This window comes from Arvicola amphibius, chromosome 10 (assembly GCF_903992535.2).
Source record: "Arvicola amphibius chromosome 10, mArvAmp1.2, whole genome shotgun sequence".
Classification (NCBI taxonomy): Eukaryota; Metazoa; Chordata; class Mammalia; order Rodentia; family Cricetidae; genus Arvicola; species Arvicola amphibius.
In genome coordinates this window covers 50,656,867-50,677,993 of record NC_052056.1, presented here as the reverse complement: position 1 = coordinate 50,677,993, position 21,127 = coordinate 50,656,867, and the positions used below count along the sequence as shown (strand labels likewise).

The window sequence follows — 21,127 nt, the reverse complement described above, 5'->3', positions numbered from 1 at the left end:
AATAGAAGGGGTGGAAAGTGGGAGGGAGAAAGAAAGGGGAAGGAGGAGGAGGAGGGGAGGAAGCAAGCACAAGAGAAAGAGAGTCAATCTGTTTTATGAGGTCCATATAGCATTACATTAAAACTTGACAAGGGTATGAAAAGCCAAAAGCAACCAACCAAGCAACATCAAGTCATAGATCAATAAATATCATTTGAACCTTTTATAAAAGAGTTATACATATACTAAACAAAATATTACCAAACCAAACATAGTAATGAAAAAAGATAAAAAGGCAATAAATTAACATGCTCAAACTGAATTTGTATTTGAATTTATTTCCAAATATAAGGTTGGTTTCACACTAAAAAAAATCAGTACTTAAAAGGAAGGATGACATCAGCAAGTTAGGAGCAAATTTCTTATTTCAAATTTGAAATTTCAAAAATGTGTCTTTCAACACAAAGGAACAAAAAAAGTCTGCTGTTCTACAAGAATGTGAGGAAGGTTGTTGAAGTTCAATAGGGATGTGGCAAAGATGTGGCCTTAGAGATAAAGGGACAGAGTACATATCAGTCACCCTGTTTCCTAGTCTAATATAAATCCCAAACCAAGAGGGACTTTACATGGCAAAACTGGGTTCACGGGAGGTCAATATAATTTCCTACTAATACCGTGGACTCTTGAGACATTTGCTACTTGAGAAACTTGCATTTATCCCTCAAGTCCTAGCACAGTTTAGGGAGCAGCTGGGGAACTCAAGCTCTTTCAACAGCCTGGAGAAAAAGTTTAGACTATGTGTCTTCTCAAGATCTTCTACATAGAACCATCCTGGGATGTCAGCACCTATGACGCTGAGCTAGACTCAGATACTGGGCAGCAAGTACAACTCAACTAACCTTTGCAAAAGGTGCAGGCCTTGAGAAACAGCAGACACCCATCCCCTTTAAGCCACTAGTGTGGTCCAGACTATGGGGCATATAAACACTGATAAACACCTTGTTCCTGTGGCCAGGAACACTTTTTAACAGGATTCCCTAAAAAGAACGTCACAATTTTAGAGGACGACGTCCCCTCTCCCAGCAAAGTTTGCCCTCAGGTTTAGGAACATCATTTGGGGGTTGGTTATAATTGGTATATGGTTGAGGGATGTTGGAAGAATTTTATAGGCTCTGGGATCTTCTAAAAAAAAAAAAAGAGGGATAATTGGTGATGGGATAATAGATTGGTATTTGTGAGTTATTGTTTTTAGACAATTATAATGGTATCGATTCTTGTATATTGATACAAAGTTAAATTATATTGAATATTGTATGCATGTATGCTTCTACCTGTTTGAAACATTGTTTATGATTGACATATGTATTTACCATATTACAGTGTACACTACTACCTCTGAACAAGATACTTATACATTGTTTACATTTGAAGTTCACTGTTCTTATTACACAGTTGTTTATTGTCTTAGTCTTTAAGTTAGATAGGTATTGAGAATTATAGATCAATAGTCACCTATGTTTGTCATATTTATAATTAGGCTAATCAGGTTCTTTAGATACATAGAGATTATATTCAGTATAGATAGTATAATCTTCAACCTCTTCAAAGAGCTGTAGAAAATGGCCTTTAATCTAACCTAGAGTTCTGTGTAATGAGACACAATCACTCCATCTGCAGAGGACCACCAGAATGGCCTAATCCTCCATTCTGCTTGCATACATTAATAGTATAAGTGCCCCATCTTTGCTCTTGAACCTACTGTATCATGCCTACCTGAACCTATACATCCCCTTTCTCTGTGCATCCTTCACAAAGTGATGGCGACCCCAGCTCCACTGAGGTGTATCATTACGAGACCACTGACGACCTGCTCCACCCCGCATGTTAGCTGGACAGGCAATAGCACAGACTCCTGCTGCTGAGGCCACTTAGATCCTTATAGGCACTGCCAACACTTATTACAGATGAAACATATATCCAGTGAGTGTACTACCATGCCCACCTGTGACACAAGTCGGTGTACCACACATAACTGATACCATAGGACATGCTGCCAAGAGAAAGCCTTTAGATATAAAAGCCCTCATGAGTTGGCAGGGTCAACAGATCGGATGCACAAAGAACATATGTATAGTATGAAAAAGAAAGGTTTCCAAGAAACATAGTAACTTTCTAGCGATGGACCCTAAAGAAGAGGGAATAGACAAGTTGTTTGGAAAAAAATTCTAAATGATGACTTTAAAGGAAGCTTAAGGAAATATAAGAAATTTGAAAAGTTTAATAAAATAAGGGAAAAAACTTTAATCTGAACAAGAAATTTAGAAAATATAAAGAGATCACAATAAGATAAAGTATAATAGGTTGGGGAGATGGCTCAATGGGAAAGTGCTTGCTATGCAAGCGTGAGGGTCTGAGTTTGGATCCTCAGCCAATGTTGTGCACATACGCACTGATCTCTAACTCCAGCATTGGGGCTGCAGGGGTGGGAGTGGAGACAGGCAGATCACAGGGCTCGCTGGCAGCCAGGTTAGCTGAAATAATGAACTCCAGGTTCAGAGAAAGTCACTGTTTCAATGGTTGTATTAATGTATGTTTGCATGTACATATTTACACACACACACAAATACACACACACACAAATACACACACACACACACACACACATTCACCATGATCAAATGAAATCCATCAAACCAGCAAGACAAATCTGGTGACCAAAGTTTGATGTCTGGAATTCACATAAGAGTGGATGGAGAAAACCGACATCATAAAGTTGTCCTTTGACCTCCGAATGCACACGGTGGCATGGATGCTCCTGGTAGTGTGGGCACAGATGGCAGCAGTGGTTGTCTAAACAATATCTGCACAGAGTGAAGGCAGTCAGCATCCTGACATGGGTGGGGGAGGGCAAGGAAGCCTCTACCCCTAGCCAAGCAGATACTGACAGTTGATGACATCTAAAATAAGGAGAGTCGGTTTTCTTTAGGGGTGTGGTCTACAGCAGGTGGATCATGTTTCAGTGGCCATTCACAACCGAATGCACAGAACCCAGCACTAGTTGAACTCAGCGAGTTAAAAAAAAAAAAAGAGAGTGTGAAGTTGAAAGGGGCATGTGGTGGAGCAATGCATAAAGACAATGTGCGTAATTACAACAGAATGCTTGGTGGCACTAACAGGAATGGGGTTGGCATCCTTAGTAATTTTGATGAAACAGAGGACATTATGTTAAGTGGAGTGAGCCATTGCATTAGTCAGCTCCTCATCAATTTGACAAATGACTCAAGAAAAATCAACTTAAGGGAGAAAGCTTTCCTTGGCCTCGTGGCTTTAATCCATGGCTCGCTGTTTTCACTGCCTTCAGACCTGTGGCTGGTACAAGTGCCCACTGGGACCTCTGAACAAAACTCTGCGGACATGGAGACAGCTGCTGTACGTATCTGTAGTGTGTGTTGTAGCTGATTTGTTTCAGGGGTGTGGGAATAATCACCTAGTATTGCTGTGTGCGGAAATTCCTCTGTTCTGGCTCTCCTCAATGCAGAGAACACTCAAGCATGTACACAGTGGTGAAGCCTGGCTTTCAGAATGAGCACAGGTACCCTCACACCCACATGTAATCGAAATTAAACTGGAAATACAGAGTTCTGAGCGCAGTGGTTATCTTTGCCGACTACCACCCGCTACTGAAGAGCCTTCACGTGCTAACTGAGACTTGTTATTCATGGCGATCCCAGGCTGCACGTCTTTTCTATGATTGTGCACACCTTGCTGAGGGCCTCCAGGCTTCAGAAAGAAATGTCCAGAGTTGAGATCTCACAGGGCAAATACTCACAGGTCAAGTTAGAAATCAGAACTGATCTCTTGAGATGCTGAGTAACTACTGTGGAGAACTGGTGATTAAGCTTGTCACTCACTCCAGTTTGTGTGCCTGCTGGGATAAACATCAACCAACAGTAACCTAGGGAGGAAAGCGTTCATTACATCCTACACTTCCAGGATTCATCAGAGACAGAAGTCAGGGCAGGAGCCCACACAGGAACTGCAGCTGAAACCATGGAGGAAGGCTGCTTACTGAATTATTCTCTCCAGTTTGTGTTCAGATAGCTTTCTTCCACAACCCGGGACAGCCTTCCCAAGAGTGCCACTGCCCACAGTGGGTTGGGCCCTCCTAAATCAATCAAAAGTCAAAACTATTTTCCCTCATTCTGAGATGATGTGGCATCCATAGATCTGGCCGCAGACCAAACTCATCTGGGCCATCCCTTGAGACCCCCTTCCCAGGGGACTTGGTTTGCATCAAGGCTCTAACAGTTCCACCCAAGTTAAAGAAACTCTCGATCAAAACTTAGATCTCAGATTGACATTCAACATCCTTCCAGCAAACAAACAAAAAATAGTTATCTTCTACATTTTCAAAGAACCAAGAAACAGAAATAATTTTTGGTATAAAAAAACAGGCAAAAATAATGAAATAAAAACCATGGGGATAAAATTTTGCTCAAATATTAAGAAATTTCAAACATAGTAATAGTGAGAATGACTCTAACAGGCTGATTAGGAAAAATGAGTCAAGCCAATAAAAACTACATTTTGTAGGACGTCCATGTGACAAATGGTTTCTGCTTCAATTCATATTTTATATCAAGCAATTCAAGGGAAACATTAAATCATACTTTATAATAATGAAATATTTAGGCAGTCTAGACATTTTAATTATAATCAATATATATTAATTCACTGCTCTCAATCACAGGTGTCTATCTGAGGTCTGCGGGCAGCGAGGCATTAGTCTCTCGCCGTTGCAGTATTAACGGAGCATGCAGTTTTCACTGCTTATTTCTTTGTAATCAGCCACCACTGCTGGTGCTCTTTAGTTATAGCTAATGGTGGTCACTAAGGCAAAACTATTCTGACTTCTATTTTAATTTGTGAAACATGGGACCTTTACCTGGTCCAGTTTAAACATTTATCACATTCAAGGTAAACAGAAAGGCAGGCATCAGCAGCCATGCTTAAACAAACAATATCCAGAGCATTAAGCAAGACGAAGGCAGAAGCAACTTAGGATCTTGCTGATCGGGGAGACTGGCTTTGTCTCCACTCCTGTGCTGTATTATTCTGTATAATTTTAAGCACAATAAACCTTTCCCACCATGTGGTATCTATCCATGACCATATGCAACAAAGCAAATACAAAACCAAAATCAAACAGCTGACCTTGCAAATGCAATTTCCAGTGCACAAAATCATATCTTGCTTGAAATAATACAACATTCCCAAAGAATAGCCGCTTTGTGCAATCTCTTTTGAAGAATGCCTGCTATAAAGTCCATCAGCGAGTATTTTCCCTCGTTCTGAGATGATGTGGCAGCTGAGTAATCATGCCGCCTGTTCTAAAAATGTATGTGTGTCTAGTTAATTTAGGCAGTTTATTTTGATAGCATTCACCTCTTTTTGATTATAGCAGGTGTTTCAAGGATAAATTTACTGAAAATGGTATTTTGTTTAAACAACAGCAGCATGTACATTTATGGCCCTGTTATATTAAAAAGCATTTATTGTCTGGCAGCAATAGATACAATTACAAACATTTGTGACAGTAATTGGAGCTATTACTCCTGCATGGAGCCTCATGGAGATCAACTTATTGCCACCTGTATTTACATTTGTTGCTATAATTGCTAAAGCTGACTTTTAAAAGTAGGTGTCTTATTTTTCTTTAAATTACGTGAATATTTTTAATAGAAGGTCTACCAGAGAAATCTCTAAGAATTATAAATGCAGTTTCTGCACTATGCAAATATCAGACAGAATCCTCTGTTAATAATGATCATGTACATGGATGGAATCCATTCCTGTATTCTAGCCCACAGAATACATTATATCTCTTGGCTTCTGGATGCAAGAATCCTATTACTATTTTTCACCCAAAACTAGAGAATAAGTCTTAAGAAATGTTCCCATTCCCAAACTATAACAATACATAAATATTTAGAAAAGTTAACCTTTGCTAACACCTTCTCGCGCTGTATACAAATGCTGATAGGCACAAAGCAAAGAAAGCTAGTTTCTCTATTGCTTTGGAATGAGAGACATGCTCTCAATTCCTCCCAGGTACAGATTTGTCTGCAATAATAAAAAGAAAGAGCCTACCCCTGTAACTTTCTGCAGGACTTAGCTTCCAATTTGAAGAGACTGAGATCTAATATAGTAATTCTGTAGTCCCTCCAGGTTCATTTAAATGGAATTCTACCTGCTGATTAATGAAGGCCCTCTTCTCCCTCTTAGGTCTTAGCTCTCATGGTGACTGAGGAGCCCAAAGGCTCAAAACTATTGCAGTGGTTTTATCCTATTACAATGACTCTTCCCAAAAGGTCTCCTGCTGTAGTCACCTAAGGCAACACCTGAGTGTTTTATTTACTTCAAAACAAAATTCAATTGTGTGGAGTTGAAACTTAAAATTTAAGGTTCTGATGACAGTTCAGCAAAGTCAGATGCCGCAGGACAGGAAGGTCTATAAAAACAGTTCAGTGACTCAGAGCTTTAAAATAATTAGAAATATATGTTGTAATACTTCCAAAGCATTCAAAAATAATCACTTCATCTAAATTCCTTGTAATGAATCTGAAGATTTACATAATTACTTGAGACATTTTGGCAAAAGGAAGGAGGTACCTACCCAACTATCTCTTAGAAAAACAAAGCAGGAAACATTTAATTATAATTTGGAAAAAAATCTATTTAAGACATTAATCAAATTTTTAATTACTATATCCATGGGGCATTGAAGCATATTAGAACATTTGTTCATTCCATTAAATACCTAATATTAAATCATCGTAATGTACAATCTTTTAGAAATAAGAACTGCATAATTGAAGAAAAAAGCCTATGTTAAAATTTAGTTGAAAACTGATTTCACACTTCCTGTTTTTCCTTATTTTTGAGGAATAAGAATAAATATTAGTAGTATTTACTTGGTGTTAAGAAAAAATAATAAGACAGGGCAGCTCCGTTGGCGCAAGGAATCCAATTAGGTCAGATCAAACCAAATCAAAATGCCCATCATTTTATTAAGTACAGCACTCTCGGGTGGCTAAGCGCATGCAAACCCAGAGCCATGTGTTTCTCCTCTGGGAGACCACTTAAATACCCTGTAGAAGTCGTCCTGACCCCACCCCACACTCCAGGGAGGGGTCAGGACCTGGCAGCTGGGATTTGGAATCCAGACCAAAGCAACTCCCAGGTCAGGGAGGCTGGGATGGATGCCAGGGGCTGGAGGCTACACTCCAGACTTAACACTTGGTTTCTCCTGTGGTAAAACAAACAAAACACTATTAGAAGTCATTTTCCCTTAGGTCAACGAATATACAAATAGGCAACAACAATGCCAAGACACACACCAAGCCAGAATTCTAATCCACCCGGTGCAGCATCTGGTCCAAGAAACTAAGTCGTGGACATTGTAGTAATTAGCCCCTCCCAGTCCTTGGTCAAGCCCTTCCAATTTGGGACTAGCCTGCAGACAAAGCCATGTCCTCCCTGTGATGGTGAATATCACTTGTCAATTTGTAAGACTGTGGAATCATCAGGAGGCGGTCATCTGGGTAACTGTGGGTGACTATATTGATCACGTCAATTGAGGTGAGAAGACAAGCTCACAGTGGGTTGTGCCTCTCCCTGGCTAGGATCCTCCACTGTGGAAGGGAAGAAAGGGAGTTGAGCAGCCGCCTTCCTTTATCCATTGTTCTCTGCTTCTTGGCTGCCAATGAAGTACGGCCAGCAACTTCAAGTTCCTGCTGCTTTGACTCTTCCCAAGATGCACTGCACTCCTGAACTGTGAGTCAAAAGAAAAAAATCCTTTTCTTCCTTAAGGAGCGTTCCTCAGGGTATTTTATCACAGGCACAGGGAGCCCTTATTAAGACACTGCCCTATACAACCAATTGTGTAGGATGCCTGCTTCAGATCTTACTGTGCTACAGATTCCCAGTCCTACCTAAACATCCCTGAAGCTTCCATTTGTTCTGCTAACAGAATATTTTAAACCTCCCTACCAGCCTTTGAGGCTCTGTCAAATGCAAGTAAGAGATGGTGGCTGAGCCCCTTGATATAGTGAGCTCAGAAAAAAAGAGCCTTGGTTGGTCCCATCTGAATGTGTCCAAAGTCAAAAGTCTACAAACCCTGTCTTGGGGGAAAAAAGAGGAGAGAGAGATCTCTCAAGAAAATAGAATACTCTAGAGATTCAAAGTTATCAAGTCATCAGTAACACAGGCTGTGAAAATCTAAACAAACATTCATTCAGGTCTTAGAAGTTCTGGGCATGCAGAATTCTTTGGGATATCTCAGGACCTTGTCAATTGAGTCACTTAAAATTTTTTTAAAAGATGTTATACTTTTGGAACTGTTTCAGTCACTTAGGAAAAGATTTCCTTTGATAATTACCATGAATAATCTTCATAGAAAGATTCTGAAGTAAATTAGCTTCAAACTAGAGACTGTTCTGATTGAACATGCTGCAGCTAAGACTGTTCTGACTGTTCATGCTGTTGTCTAAGGCTGTTCTGACTGCAATGCTGCAGCTAAGACTGTTCTGACTGTACATGCTATTGTCTAAGACTGTTCTGACTGGACATGCTGTTGTCTAAGGCTGTTCTGACTGTACATGCTATGTCTAAGGCTGTTCTGACTATACATATTACAGCCTAAGACTGTTGACTACACATGCTGAGGCCTGGAGACTGTTCTGACTGAGAGTATGTTGTGGCATAGAGACTGTTCTTGCTATTCATGCTGTGGTCTAGAGACTGTTCTGGCTATACATGCTGTGGCCTAGAGACTGTTCTGTCTGTACATGCTATAGCCTAGTGACTGTTCTGGCTGTACATGCTGTAGCCTAGAGACTGTTACGGCTGTACATGCTGTAGCCTAGAGACTGTTCTGGCTGTACATGCTATGGGAGATTTTTAATCTACTTTCCAATTAATCTGTGTCTGCCTCCTCTCTCTCATGCCACTGTTCCCCTCAGAAGACTCACTGGGACAAGTTGTTCCTTACTAGGGTTCTGTACTCAGTCTTTGTGATTCTTATTCTTGCTGAAAGTTACCACCCCAGCCCCTGTAGAATGCTGCCGTGCCCTTTCTTAACCCAATCCTGACTCCTGCATTGATTCCAACTGCTCAATGTAGACAAGCTTGCTCTACTCCCTGGAAATCTGTTAGCTGAGTACTGACAGTAAAGTACAAGAGTTGTGGACAGCAATTAGTGTTACCATCCTTACCTATTAACACACTCTGGAAATACATACAATGCAATGCTACATTTGTAAAAAGCAGAACAATATCAGTTTATAAATACAAATGTACAGAAATAGTTGTCAGCATGTAGTGGTTCTTTGATAGTATCCTATGTTCTTTGCGTATTCATTTATATTTTTGTAATTCTTTAAGGGAGGCATTAAGATAATTTTCACTTTTTAGATGAGGAAATTAAGGCACAGGGTGTTGGAGTCACTCACCACCATAACCTGTAGTCAGGTGACCTCGGTTCAGAACTTCTGCTCTTAATTACATGTTACACTGTCTCTATCTGAATGGGCAAAAGCCTGCCTTGCCATTCAGATACTATGTTTATCATTTAGAAAAGCAAATGACTTTTCTGTTTACAATTCCTCATTTGGGGTAAAAGATACTTGCATTTCTGAGTGGCGGAAAGGGTTAAGTGAAATAACATCCATGCAGCTTGTGGACCAGTTCCTGGCACATAGTAAATAGTAAATGCCAATTTTCCAGTCGCTACTGGGGAAAAATGGAACAATTTAGCAAAGAATAATAACATGAACTCATGTAAGAATATAATGTGGATGCTTACATATACTCCTTAAATGACAGAAGTATTACTGCATACACTTTATAAACCTTCCTGAATAGTTATTAGGCACCCAAAGTATAAGAATATAATAATAACAACAACAATAATATTTATTAGATACTGACATACTCTATCTTATGGCTTTTTTACTTTTTATTGCTGTAACAAAACACCTTGACCAAGGCAACTTAAAAAATAAAGCATTGAATTCGGGGCTCACAGTTCCAGAGGGTTAGTGTTCATAACCACTACAGTGAGGACCTTGGCAGTAGGTAGGCAGCCTTGGTACTATCCACAAACATAAAGCAGAGAGAGAGAGAGAGAGAGAGAGAGAGAGAGAGAGAGAGAGAGAGAGAGAGAGAGAGAGAGAGAGAGAGAGAGAGAGAGAGAGAGAGAGAGAGAGAGAGAGAGAGAGAGAGAGAGAGCGCTGGAAATTATGTGGGTTTATGAAACAATTTAATCTGCATTTGCCTCCTCTCTCCCATGTCACTGTTCCCCTCAAAGACTCACTGGGACAAGCCGTCCCTTGCTTAGGGTCTGTATTCAGTCCTTGTGGTCCTTGACCTTGAGAACACTCTAACTGCACTAGCTCCTGTAGAATACACTGCCACACCCTTTCTCCACCCAGACCTGAGTCCTGGTTTGATTCCTCTAACAAGACCATACATACCTCCTAGTCCTTCCCAAACAGTTCATCCAAACCATAACACTCCACTCCCTGGCCCCCACAGGCTTACAGCCACATCATAATGCAAAGTGAATTTAATCTAACTTCAAAAGTCTCCATAATCTCTCGGTCTCAATACAGTTTCAAAGTGCAAAGTTCACAGTCCCTTCTGAGATTCAAGGTAATTTCTTAATTCAAACCCCTGTAAAATAAAAAAAAGCAAATCACATACTTCTAACATATAATGACACAGAATATATATTACCATTCTGTTGGGTCTAGAGAGTACACACTGAACCAAAGCAAGGCAGAAGTATGATGGAGGAGTGTCTATGTGTTACTCTCATTAATAATAAAGAAACTGCCTTGGCCCTTTAAGAGACAGAAAATTAGGTAGGCGGAGTAGACAGAACAAAATTGTGGAAAAAAGGAAGCAGAGTTGGGGAGATGCTTCAGACAGTCGCCATGCCTTTCCTCTCCGAGATGGACACAGGTTAAGATCTCTTCTGGTAAGCGACCGCCCCATGGTGCTATATAGATTACTAAATATGGGTTAAACAAGATATAAAAATCAACCAATAAGAGGCTAAAAGTAATGGACAAGACAGTATTTAAAAAAATACAGTTTCCGTGTAATTATTTTGGGTAAAGCTAGCCGGGTGGTGGGACACAGCCCTGCTGTTCCATCTACAGATAACAGCGCCCCCATTCAACAAAAAGTAGTTTGGAGATAAAGAAACTGCGCCCATGTTCCCAAATATTGTTTATAAATGTTCTTTTACATTTAAAGGGGGATATGATATAGATATGAATAATTTGCATTGGTATGGATTTTAAGGTCAATTTTGTTGTATGTATATGTATTTCTGATCTTGATTAAGTTATTGTGATTGTGTAGTTCATTTAAAAATGTATAATTAGGAAATATAGGTTGTTAATGGATAATCATCAATAATAGTCAAGCTTGTCATGTTAGTTAGATTTTCTAAATATATAGAGATATATTTCAGATAGGCATTCTTCATATCTTTCAAAGACTGCAGAATATGGCATTTAATGTTTTAATAACTTAGGGCTTTTCATGACAATGAGACATGTCTGCTCCTGGCAGCACCAATCTACTTCAAGAGGAAGATGGGCATCGAAGAGGCTCCTTATAGTGTTTGATAGCCATTTGGACAAGAAACTGCTCTTGCCTGGACTGTTGCATAAACTGGACACAAAGAACCCACAGAGAGAGGACTGCTGAACTTGCCAAAAGGTGAGATGGTCTTTCGGGGTTCCTGATTCATGAAAGAGTCTGTGAGACATTCTGCAGGACACAGCAGAAAGTGACTGAACTGTCTTTGGAATTTCCTGCTTCATGGAAATGTCTGCTGGATACTATGGGCCTGAAGGTCGAAGATGGATGCCCCAACAGTACAGAGGAACTTTGGGTGACTGTTCAGGCAGCGAGTTGTCTCTGTCATTTCTAGAGCTTGAAAGTTGCATATGACTTGTTTACTTAGGTAATATTATAACCTTCTGGAGTCTTTGATTGAGTTGAAGAATAAATAGATAGTTATAGCTTTCCTTAGTTATCATAAAAGATAAAATAGATCTAAATATTGTAACTGTAATTCTTGATTGATAACTGTTTTGTTACATGTAATTTTACTATGTTAAAGTTAAAGCTTTTCTTTTTTGTTTAAACAGAAAAAGGGGAAATGATGGAGGGGTGTCTATGTGTTACTTTTATTATTAATAAAGAAACTGCCTTGGCCCTTTAAGAGACAGAAAATTAGGCGGAGTAGACAGAACAGAATTGTGGGAGAAAGGAAGCAGAGTTGGGGAGACGCTTCAGGCAGTCGCCATATGCAGTCGTCATGCTTTTCCTCTCTGAGATGGACACAGGTTAAGATCTCTCCTGGTAAGTGACCACCTCGTGGTGCTACATGGATTATTAAATATGGGTTAATTAGCCAATAAGAGGCTAAAACTAATGGGCCAGGCGGTATTTAAAAGAATACAGTTTCCGTGTAATTATTTTGGGTAAAGCTAACCGGGTGGCGGGACGCAGCCCCGCCGCTCCTTCTACAGAAGTACAGCAAGGCAAACTCAAAATCCTGTAGCTCTATTTCCAATGTCAAAGGGCTCTGCCATTTCAGCTTTGTTGACTGCAACACACATCTCTCTCTCCTCTCTGTCTCCCAGGCTGTTTATTCTCTGTCTGCATCCCTATTTGGTAGATATCCCATGGCTTTGGCATCTCCAGCATCTTGCAGTCTCCAACACAATCCAACCTTCACTTTAACAGCTTTATGCAGTGGTCTTGCTGGGCTCCTTTGCCACATGCCTGGCCATTGCAGTTTTCCTTAACCTTGAAGGATAACAAAGGAAGCTTTGCTCCTGTGTCCTTCACAACTCTTAAGCCAGAACCATGTGACTGAGGTTGCCAAGTTCTGCTGCCAGCTGGGGATGGAAACTGGTCCCCTCCTTGAATTACATATGTATAAACTTTGACTTGTTGCTGTTCTATTAGGAACAGGCCTCCTTAGGCCTCTTAACTCCGTAGGCCTTTTCTTTTTACAAGTTGCAAGATTTGCTGGGCAGGGTCTCACCCTTAGTGTGCCAACTCCCTTCATTTCATCTCTCCTAAGTCTTTCAGCACAAGTCACTCCTCAAAATGTACATTCTGTATTTCTTTCTGCCTGACTTTCTCTTTTCCACTGTAGACCTGCACAAGAGTGATTACTAATAACCACAGGGCAGAATCAATATAATGCTGTATTGAAATTTCTTCTGCCAGTAAAATTAGGCCAAAACTCTTCAATTTAGCCTCAGCTTTCTAAGACAAGGGTAACAAGTAGCCACATTTGTTGCCAAACTATAACAAGGACGGTCCCTAGCCCAGGTGCTAATATTTTCCCCCTATAAACCTCTTGAGCTGGGCCTCTATAGTCTACATGGCTCTCTGCACCATTGTCTTCCAAGTTACAACCAGCCTCCCATTAGGTTCTGCATACAGCCTTCCACTGCCTTCCTTGTCCAAAGTCTCAGTCTTCCACAGTTCTCTAAAAGAAAGCATCATCAGGCTTGTCATAGCAATGGCCCATTCATTGGTAACTACAACTTCTGTCTTAGTTAATTTTCTTTTGCTCTGCTAAGATACCATGACTAACTTACCTATGTCTAGGAGTGGTAGTTATTGCTCCTAATTAGTTGGACATCCCCATTAATTATCAATCAAGAAAATGTCCCACAGACTTGCCAGGACAATCTTACAAAATAATTTTCCCAGTTAAGTTTCTTTCTTCCAAGATACGTTTAGGTTGGTGTCAGGTAGACACAAATCAACTAGAAAAATGAATAACCTTGGTGTCTAATTCACAGCACACTCCCAGCCTCTTTCTCTTTGAAATATCACTTGCACATTACTTCCATAATTAAAAAAATTGAATTTAAACTATTGTGTTTGTTATATTCATAAACTATTATATTCATTATATACAGGGATGGGTTTCACAAAGACATTTTCATCAGAATACATCTTGTTTTCTGACTATCTCAACCCTTCCTCCAAAATACCATCTGCCTTGACCTCTCCCTCCTTCTAATTTCTTTCCTTCCCTCAGATAATGTCTCTGCAACTTCCATATATACATGATATAGGAAAAATATATGATATAGTCATGTGTGTGCACACATGCACATGTGTGTCTTAGAATTTTCTATTGTTGTGATAAAACACCATGTCCAAAGCAACTTGGAGAGGAAAGGGTTTATTTGGTTTACACTTCTACAGCACTGTTCATCATCAAAGGAAATCAGAACAGGAACTCAAAGATGGCAGGGACCTGGAGGAAGGAGTCGATGCAGAAGCCACTACGAAGGCTGCTTACTGGTTTGTGGTGCTGCTTTCTGGCTTGCTCCTCATGACTTGCTCAGCCTGCCTTCTTTAGAACCCAGAGCCATCAGCCCAGGGCTGGCTCCACAACAATGGGTTGGACCCCGTTCCCATGAATCATTCAGAAAATGTCCTACAGGCTTGCTTACAGCTTGATAGTATGGAAACAATTTTTCAATTGAGCTCTCTCCTCTCAGATGACTCTAGCTTGTGTCAAGTTGATATAAAACTAGCCAGCATAATACAATTTTATGTATCTATATCCTACCATGCAATATTCATCTGAGTTACTAGTTTCTATTTTCCATAATATAACAATCTTCTGTAGCATCCATTTTCCTGCCAATGATACAATTTACTTGTTTACTGCTGAATAAAACTCTATTATGCATTTATACATTTTCTATACTAATTCATTTGTTGAGGCACATCTAGGCTGTTTCTAGAACCTGTATAGGTTAAAAGCGCTGTGATGTACATGGATGTGCCAGTGTCTCTGTGGTATGCTGACCTAGTATCCTTCGGGAATACACCCAGGAGCTGTATAGTTGATATTACTAATCAAAGGTTGTCTTGAGGAACTTTGATCCTGAGTTCCATAATGTTTCATCTGTTTATATTTCCATCAGCAGTAAATAAGGATCCCTAGCAGGGCCCAGTCTTGCTAGTGTTTGTTATTGTTTTCCTAATGATAGCCATTCGCACTAGGATGAGATAGAATTTTAATGTTGCTTTAATTTGCATTTCTCTGATAACTGAGAATGTTGTAGTTTTTTTTTCCTTTGCATGCTTATTGGCCATTTGTACTTCCTGTCTGAGAAACTGTCTGTCTCATTAGCACATTTGTTGATTGGATTTTTTTTTGTCAAGGTTTTGAGTTTTTTTTTTTTTAAACAGATGTTAGATAATAATTTTGTGTTAGATGTATCTTTTTCCAATCCTATAGGTTGGATATTTCTTTCCTGGCCTTTTTTTCTCTTCTAATCCTTTAGGCTGTTTCTTCATCTGATTGTTTCCTTTTCTGTCCTGAAGCTTTTTAATTTTATTCAGCTTAGCATCCAGCAAGACCTCAGTCTTCAGCCGACTACCACATTATTTGTATTTTTGGCACATACTTCTTCTCCTAATTCTATTTTGTTTCTGCTAATATTAAAATTAGTTTCTATTCTTTGGGAACAGGCAACAATAGCAAGTAGTGCCATATAACAGATACATGCTACTTTGGCAAAAAGAACCAATTGCATCATAATGGAAAGGATACAAAGGAAAATAATGGCATATGATGGAATCTGGTGGACACAAATACAATATGTAAAAAGCATATTCCCAACTAAAAGAGTCCCTTCTTGTTTTCTTTTTAATTCTCTGCAAGAAAGCATAGAAGTAATAAACTTAACTTGAGAGGAAAATAAAAAAAAACATTTTATCCTGTGGCAGACAAATATGAGACTTATTTACTACTAATGTAAGGTCATTTAAAATAAATTTATAATGAGTTTAAATAATGAGACCCTTTATTATATGCCTCCCAGAATCTCTAAGCTATTCAAATATTAATACATAACCAGTAAAACATTGACTCTCCAAATATTTAATTTCTTTTTCTTCCCTCAAACATGGAATGAAATAAAAAGAGTTTCTAAATGCTCCAAGTAGCCTGTGCTGAGTGAAAGGTTATTGGCCAAATAAAGGCTGTGATTTGGACAGGGTCAAGAGTGAGGGCAAAGTAGGACGTGCCCTGGAGCTGCAGCAACTGTCAAAGACAAGGGTCTGAGAGGACACCTCATATATATCTAAGTAACTTTTTATTTTTTAATTTTTGAAAAACAATAATCAATTTTCTATTCACTAGATTTTTAATGCTTTTAAGTCATTGTACAATCTCATTTTTCTTACGCTACATACATATTGACACAAGTGCTACGCTCGCCCTTTGGCGCATCTGAAAGGCTCAGAGAAAAGCTGCTGTGAAGCACTAGCTAGAAGGATCAGATACTCCAGGAAAGAATGCTGACAAAGGGGCTGAGGTAACTGCAACTGCTGCAGGAGTTTCTTTGTTCCACTGAGCCTGCACCTAGAAAGTCTGCCCTTTTGTCTGCGAGGTCCCGGCCAGCAAGTGGCCCTCATCCTGTACCAGAAGATCCATCTGGAGGGGTGAATGTGTGCCCAACCAGCCGGCCGGATGCCCTGGGAAGGGAGCACAGGCAGCCTACAATCCCCTAAACTTTCTGGCCATTCAGTGGGGCTTCTCTCTGGCTACTGCCTTTCTCTACTTATCCCATCCCAGCTTGCCCCCCAAGCACTTCTTTACATCTGCAGGGTCCTTAGATCAACCACCACAGCCTACTTCATAGTGGAGAGAATCTGAGCGCCAACTCCAGTGATGAGGGGACCTAAGAGAGGGCAGACCAAGAAAAAACCCCAAGTACACAGATAGCCACAGCAAAGATCAGACCAAGCCACCAAGACTCTCCTAGCAGCATTTGAAGGAAGAGAGGTGCCAATGCAAGAATTCTTCCAGCAATTTGAAAAGCAACATGATAACACCAGACTCCAACAAACATACTACAGGAAGACTTGAACACCCTAATCCAGAAGAAATAGAAAAAAAATAGACTTTAAACGTTACATTATGAAAGAAATTAAAGTCTTCCTTGAATTCAATGAAAACAAAGATATAACATACGCAAACCTATGGGACACAGTGAAAGCAGTGCTAAGAGGAAAGTTCACAGCACTAAGTGCCCACTTAAAGAAAACGGAGAAAGCTCACATTAGAGACTTAACAGCACAGCTGAAGCTCTAGAAAAAAAAAGCATACTCACCCAGGAGGAGTAGAAGACTGGAAATAATCAAACTGAGGGCTGAAATCAACAAAATATAAACACAGAAAACAATCCAAAGAATCAATGAAACAAAGAACTGGTTCAAACCCCTATGCAAACTAATCAAAAGGCAGAGACAGAACACGCAAATGAAAAGGGGGACATAACAACAGACACGGAGGAAATTCAGAAAATCATTAGGTCTTACTACAAAACTATATGCCACAAAGTTGGAAAATGTAAAAGAAATGGACTTGTTTTTAGATAAATACCATATGCCAAAATTGAACCAAGACCAGGTAAGCAATTTAAATAGACCTATAAGTTGTGAGGAAATAGAAGCTGTCATAAAAAAACTTCCCAACCAAAAATAGCCCAGAACCAGATGGTTTTAATGCAGAATTTTACCAGAACTTCCAAGAAGAGCTGACACCTATACCCCTTAATGTGTTTCACATAATAGAAACAGAAGAGTCATTGCCAAACTCTTTTTATGAAGCTGATACCAAAACCACACAAAGACTCAACCAAGAAAGAGAATTACAGACCATTCTCACTCATGAACATCAATGCAAAAATTCTCAATAAAATACTGGCAAACTGAATTCAAGAACACATCCAAAAAATTATCCATTATGATCAAGTAGGCTTCATCCCAGAGATGCAGGGCTGGTTCAACATACAAAACTCTATCAGTGTAATTCATCATATAAATAAACTGAAAGAAAAAAAATATGATCATTTCATTAGATGCTGAAAAAGCATTTGACAAAATTCAACATCCCTTTATGATAAAGATCTTGGAGAGGTTAAGGATACAAGGATCATATCTAAATATAATGAAAGCAATATACAGCAAGCCAACAGCTAACATCAAATTAAATGGAGAGAAACTCAAAGCCATTCTACTAAAATCAGGAACAAGACAAGGCTGTCCACTCTTACCATATCTTTTCACCATAGTGCTTGAAGTTCTTGCAATAGCAATAAGAAAACATAAGGAGATCAAGGAGATTCGAATCGGAAAGGAAGAAGTCAAACTTTCGTTATTTGCAGATGATAAGATAGTGTATATCAGTGACTGCAAAAAGTCTACCAAAGACTCCTACAGCTGATAAATACCTTCAGTGATGTGGCAGGATACAAGATCAACTCAAAAAAATCAGTAGCCCTCCTATACACAAAGGATAGAGAAGCAGAGAGGGAAATCAGAGAAACTTCACCTTTCACGATAGCCACAAATAGCATAAAGTATCTTGGGGTAACACTAACCAAGGAAGTAAAAGATCTATTTGACAAGAACTTTAAGTCTTTGAAGAAAGAAATTGAAAAGGACACCAGAAAATGGAACGATCTCCCATGCTCTTGGATGGGTAGGATCAACATAGTAAAAATGGCAATTCTACCAAAGGCAATCTATAAATTCAATGCAATCCCCATCAAAATCCCCAAAAAATTCTTCACAGACCTTGAGAGAACAATAATCAACTTTATATGGAAAACCAAAAAACCCAGGATAGCCAAAAGAATGCTATACATACATACATACACACACACACACACACACACACACACACACACACACACACACACACACACACACACACACACATATATATATATATATATATATATATATATATATATATATATATATATATAAGGAACTTCCCAAGGCATTATCATCCATGACTTCAAACTCAGGATCCAGCAATACCACTCTTGGGAATATACCCAAGAGATGCCCAATCATACTACAAAAGCATTTGTTCAATTATGTTCATAGCAGCATTATTTGTAATAGCCAGAACCTGGAAACAACCTATATGCCCCTCAATGGAAAAATGGATAAAGAAAGTGTGGCACACCTACACATTAGAGTACCATTCAGTGGTAAAAAACAATGCCATCTTGAATTTTGCATGCAAATGGATGAAAATAGAAAACACTATCCTGAGTGAGACTCAAAAAAGATAAATATGGTATGTACTCACTCACTCATTAGTGGACTCTAGCCATAAAGAAAGGACATTAAGCCTGTAGTTCACAAGCCTAGAACAAACCTAGAAGCCAAATAACAAGGTGAACCCAAAGAAAAACATATAGATCCTCCTGGAAATTGGAAGCAAACAAGATTTCCGGGAAAAAGTTGGGAGCATGGGGGTGGGTTGGAGAAGGGGAGAGGGGGAGAACAAAGAGAGAAGGGAAAGACTGGGGAGAGTTTGGGGGAGTGGGAGGGTGGAGATGGAGGAAGGACGAATATAGGAGCAGGGAAGAAGATATCTACATTAAGGGAGCCATTTTAGGGTTGGCAAGAGACTTGGCTCTAGAGGGATGTCCCCAGCTAGGTCCTTGGGCAGCAGAGGAGAGGGTGCCTGAATTTGCCTTGCCCCACTATCACACTGATGATTATCTCGAATATCACCAGATATTCTGGTGACAGATGGAGATAGAAACAGAGACCCTCATCAGAGCAATGAACTGAGTTCCCAAGGTCCAGTTGAAGAGCAGAAGGAGGGAGAAGATGACCAAGGAATTCAGGACCTCGAGGGATTGGTCCACCCACTGAGACAGTGTGCCTGATCTAATGGGAGCTCACCAAATCTAGCTGGACCGGGAATGAACAAACATGTGATCAAACTGGACTCTCAATGTGGCTGCCAATGGGGATGGACTGAGAAGTCATCAATAATGGCACAGGGACTTGTTTCTACTGTATGTACTGTTTTTTTGGGACCCTAGTCTATTTGGATGCACACCTTCCCAGACCTGGATGGAGGGGAGAGGGCCTTCGACTTCCCACAGGGCAGGGTTCCCTGCCCTCTTTTAAGGAGGAAAGGGGAGGGAGGAGGGTGAGTGGGGGAGTAGGGGGGAATGGGAGGAGGGGAGGAAGTGTACATTATTGAATGGAAAAAGGAAAAAAAAAGAAAAAAAGAATTCTGACAAAGCAATCAAGTATGTATTTGATCAGTATATTTTAATCATAAAAATCAAAATTCAAAGTAATATCCTAAAAAAATTCTGAGAAATCAAAACATCTGCTCTTGGGGATGCTGCTCACATACATGACTGTATAAATAATTTGCCACAGTTAGTTTCCATGAGACTAAGCTGGTGGCATGCAGTGAGAGTCAGTGTCCAATTTTAAATCAGTTAATTATTTCCCAAGTCAGAAGGGCACTGATTCTTGACAAATCCAGGATTCTGAGTTGGTCTACTCTAGAATCTGAACTGTACTTGCTTTTGCAAAACAAGAGTGTCTTTCTTGGTTGATTCCAATGTGTGGAAGTCAATGACAGCAGTTAAAACACAAACACAATCCCATTAGTTTCTAAATGACAAGTCTGGCTCAAAGAGTATACTTAGAAGGAAAGTAAACAAGTTAAATTTGCTTTCTTCTGGGATTAAACTGTTCCCAGCTACATAATTATTTTAACATGTTATTATATCTAGAATAACAATAATAGTGACTTTTAATTTCAAAAAGAGAGTTTGTTCTCACAAAATAAAAAAAACTAGAAATGGCATGTTTTTGTAAAAGAAAGAAATACATTACTTCTTTTTGAAAAACTTGATTTCTAGCAGAGATCTAATCATAGAAGAAATTCTTATCAATAGATAATTTGCACATGCAAAGCATTCACCTCCAGTATGGCTGCACACCAACTGTTCTCCACAATGACTGGGTCAGTGGAGTTGAGCAGGCTGCAGGATTCTTCCACTAATCATGGTAGACTTGTGTACATTACACTGTTGAATAACTCTTGTAGCCTCATCCTGCTGTCAGATGTAATAGTAGCCTAGGCTACTTCTTAAGGGTTGTGAGACATTTGTAAAGGATGAATATTCTTCTAAGATTCTCAAGACATCAATCTTTGTAGAGTGTCTACTTTGAGCATAGACAG

The 21,127-nt window shown here is 39.5% G+C and overlaps 1 protein-coding gene across 1 annotated transcript in view; it reads right to left on the bottom strand.

The window, feature by feature from the left end:
- Ift57 (intraflagellar transport 57) overlaps positions 1–21,127 on the bottom strand; it is a 63,453-nt gene that overhangs the window by 13,543 nt on the left and 28,783 nt on the right. The gene's annotated exons all lie outside the window — the stretch shown is intronic.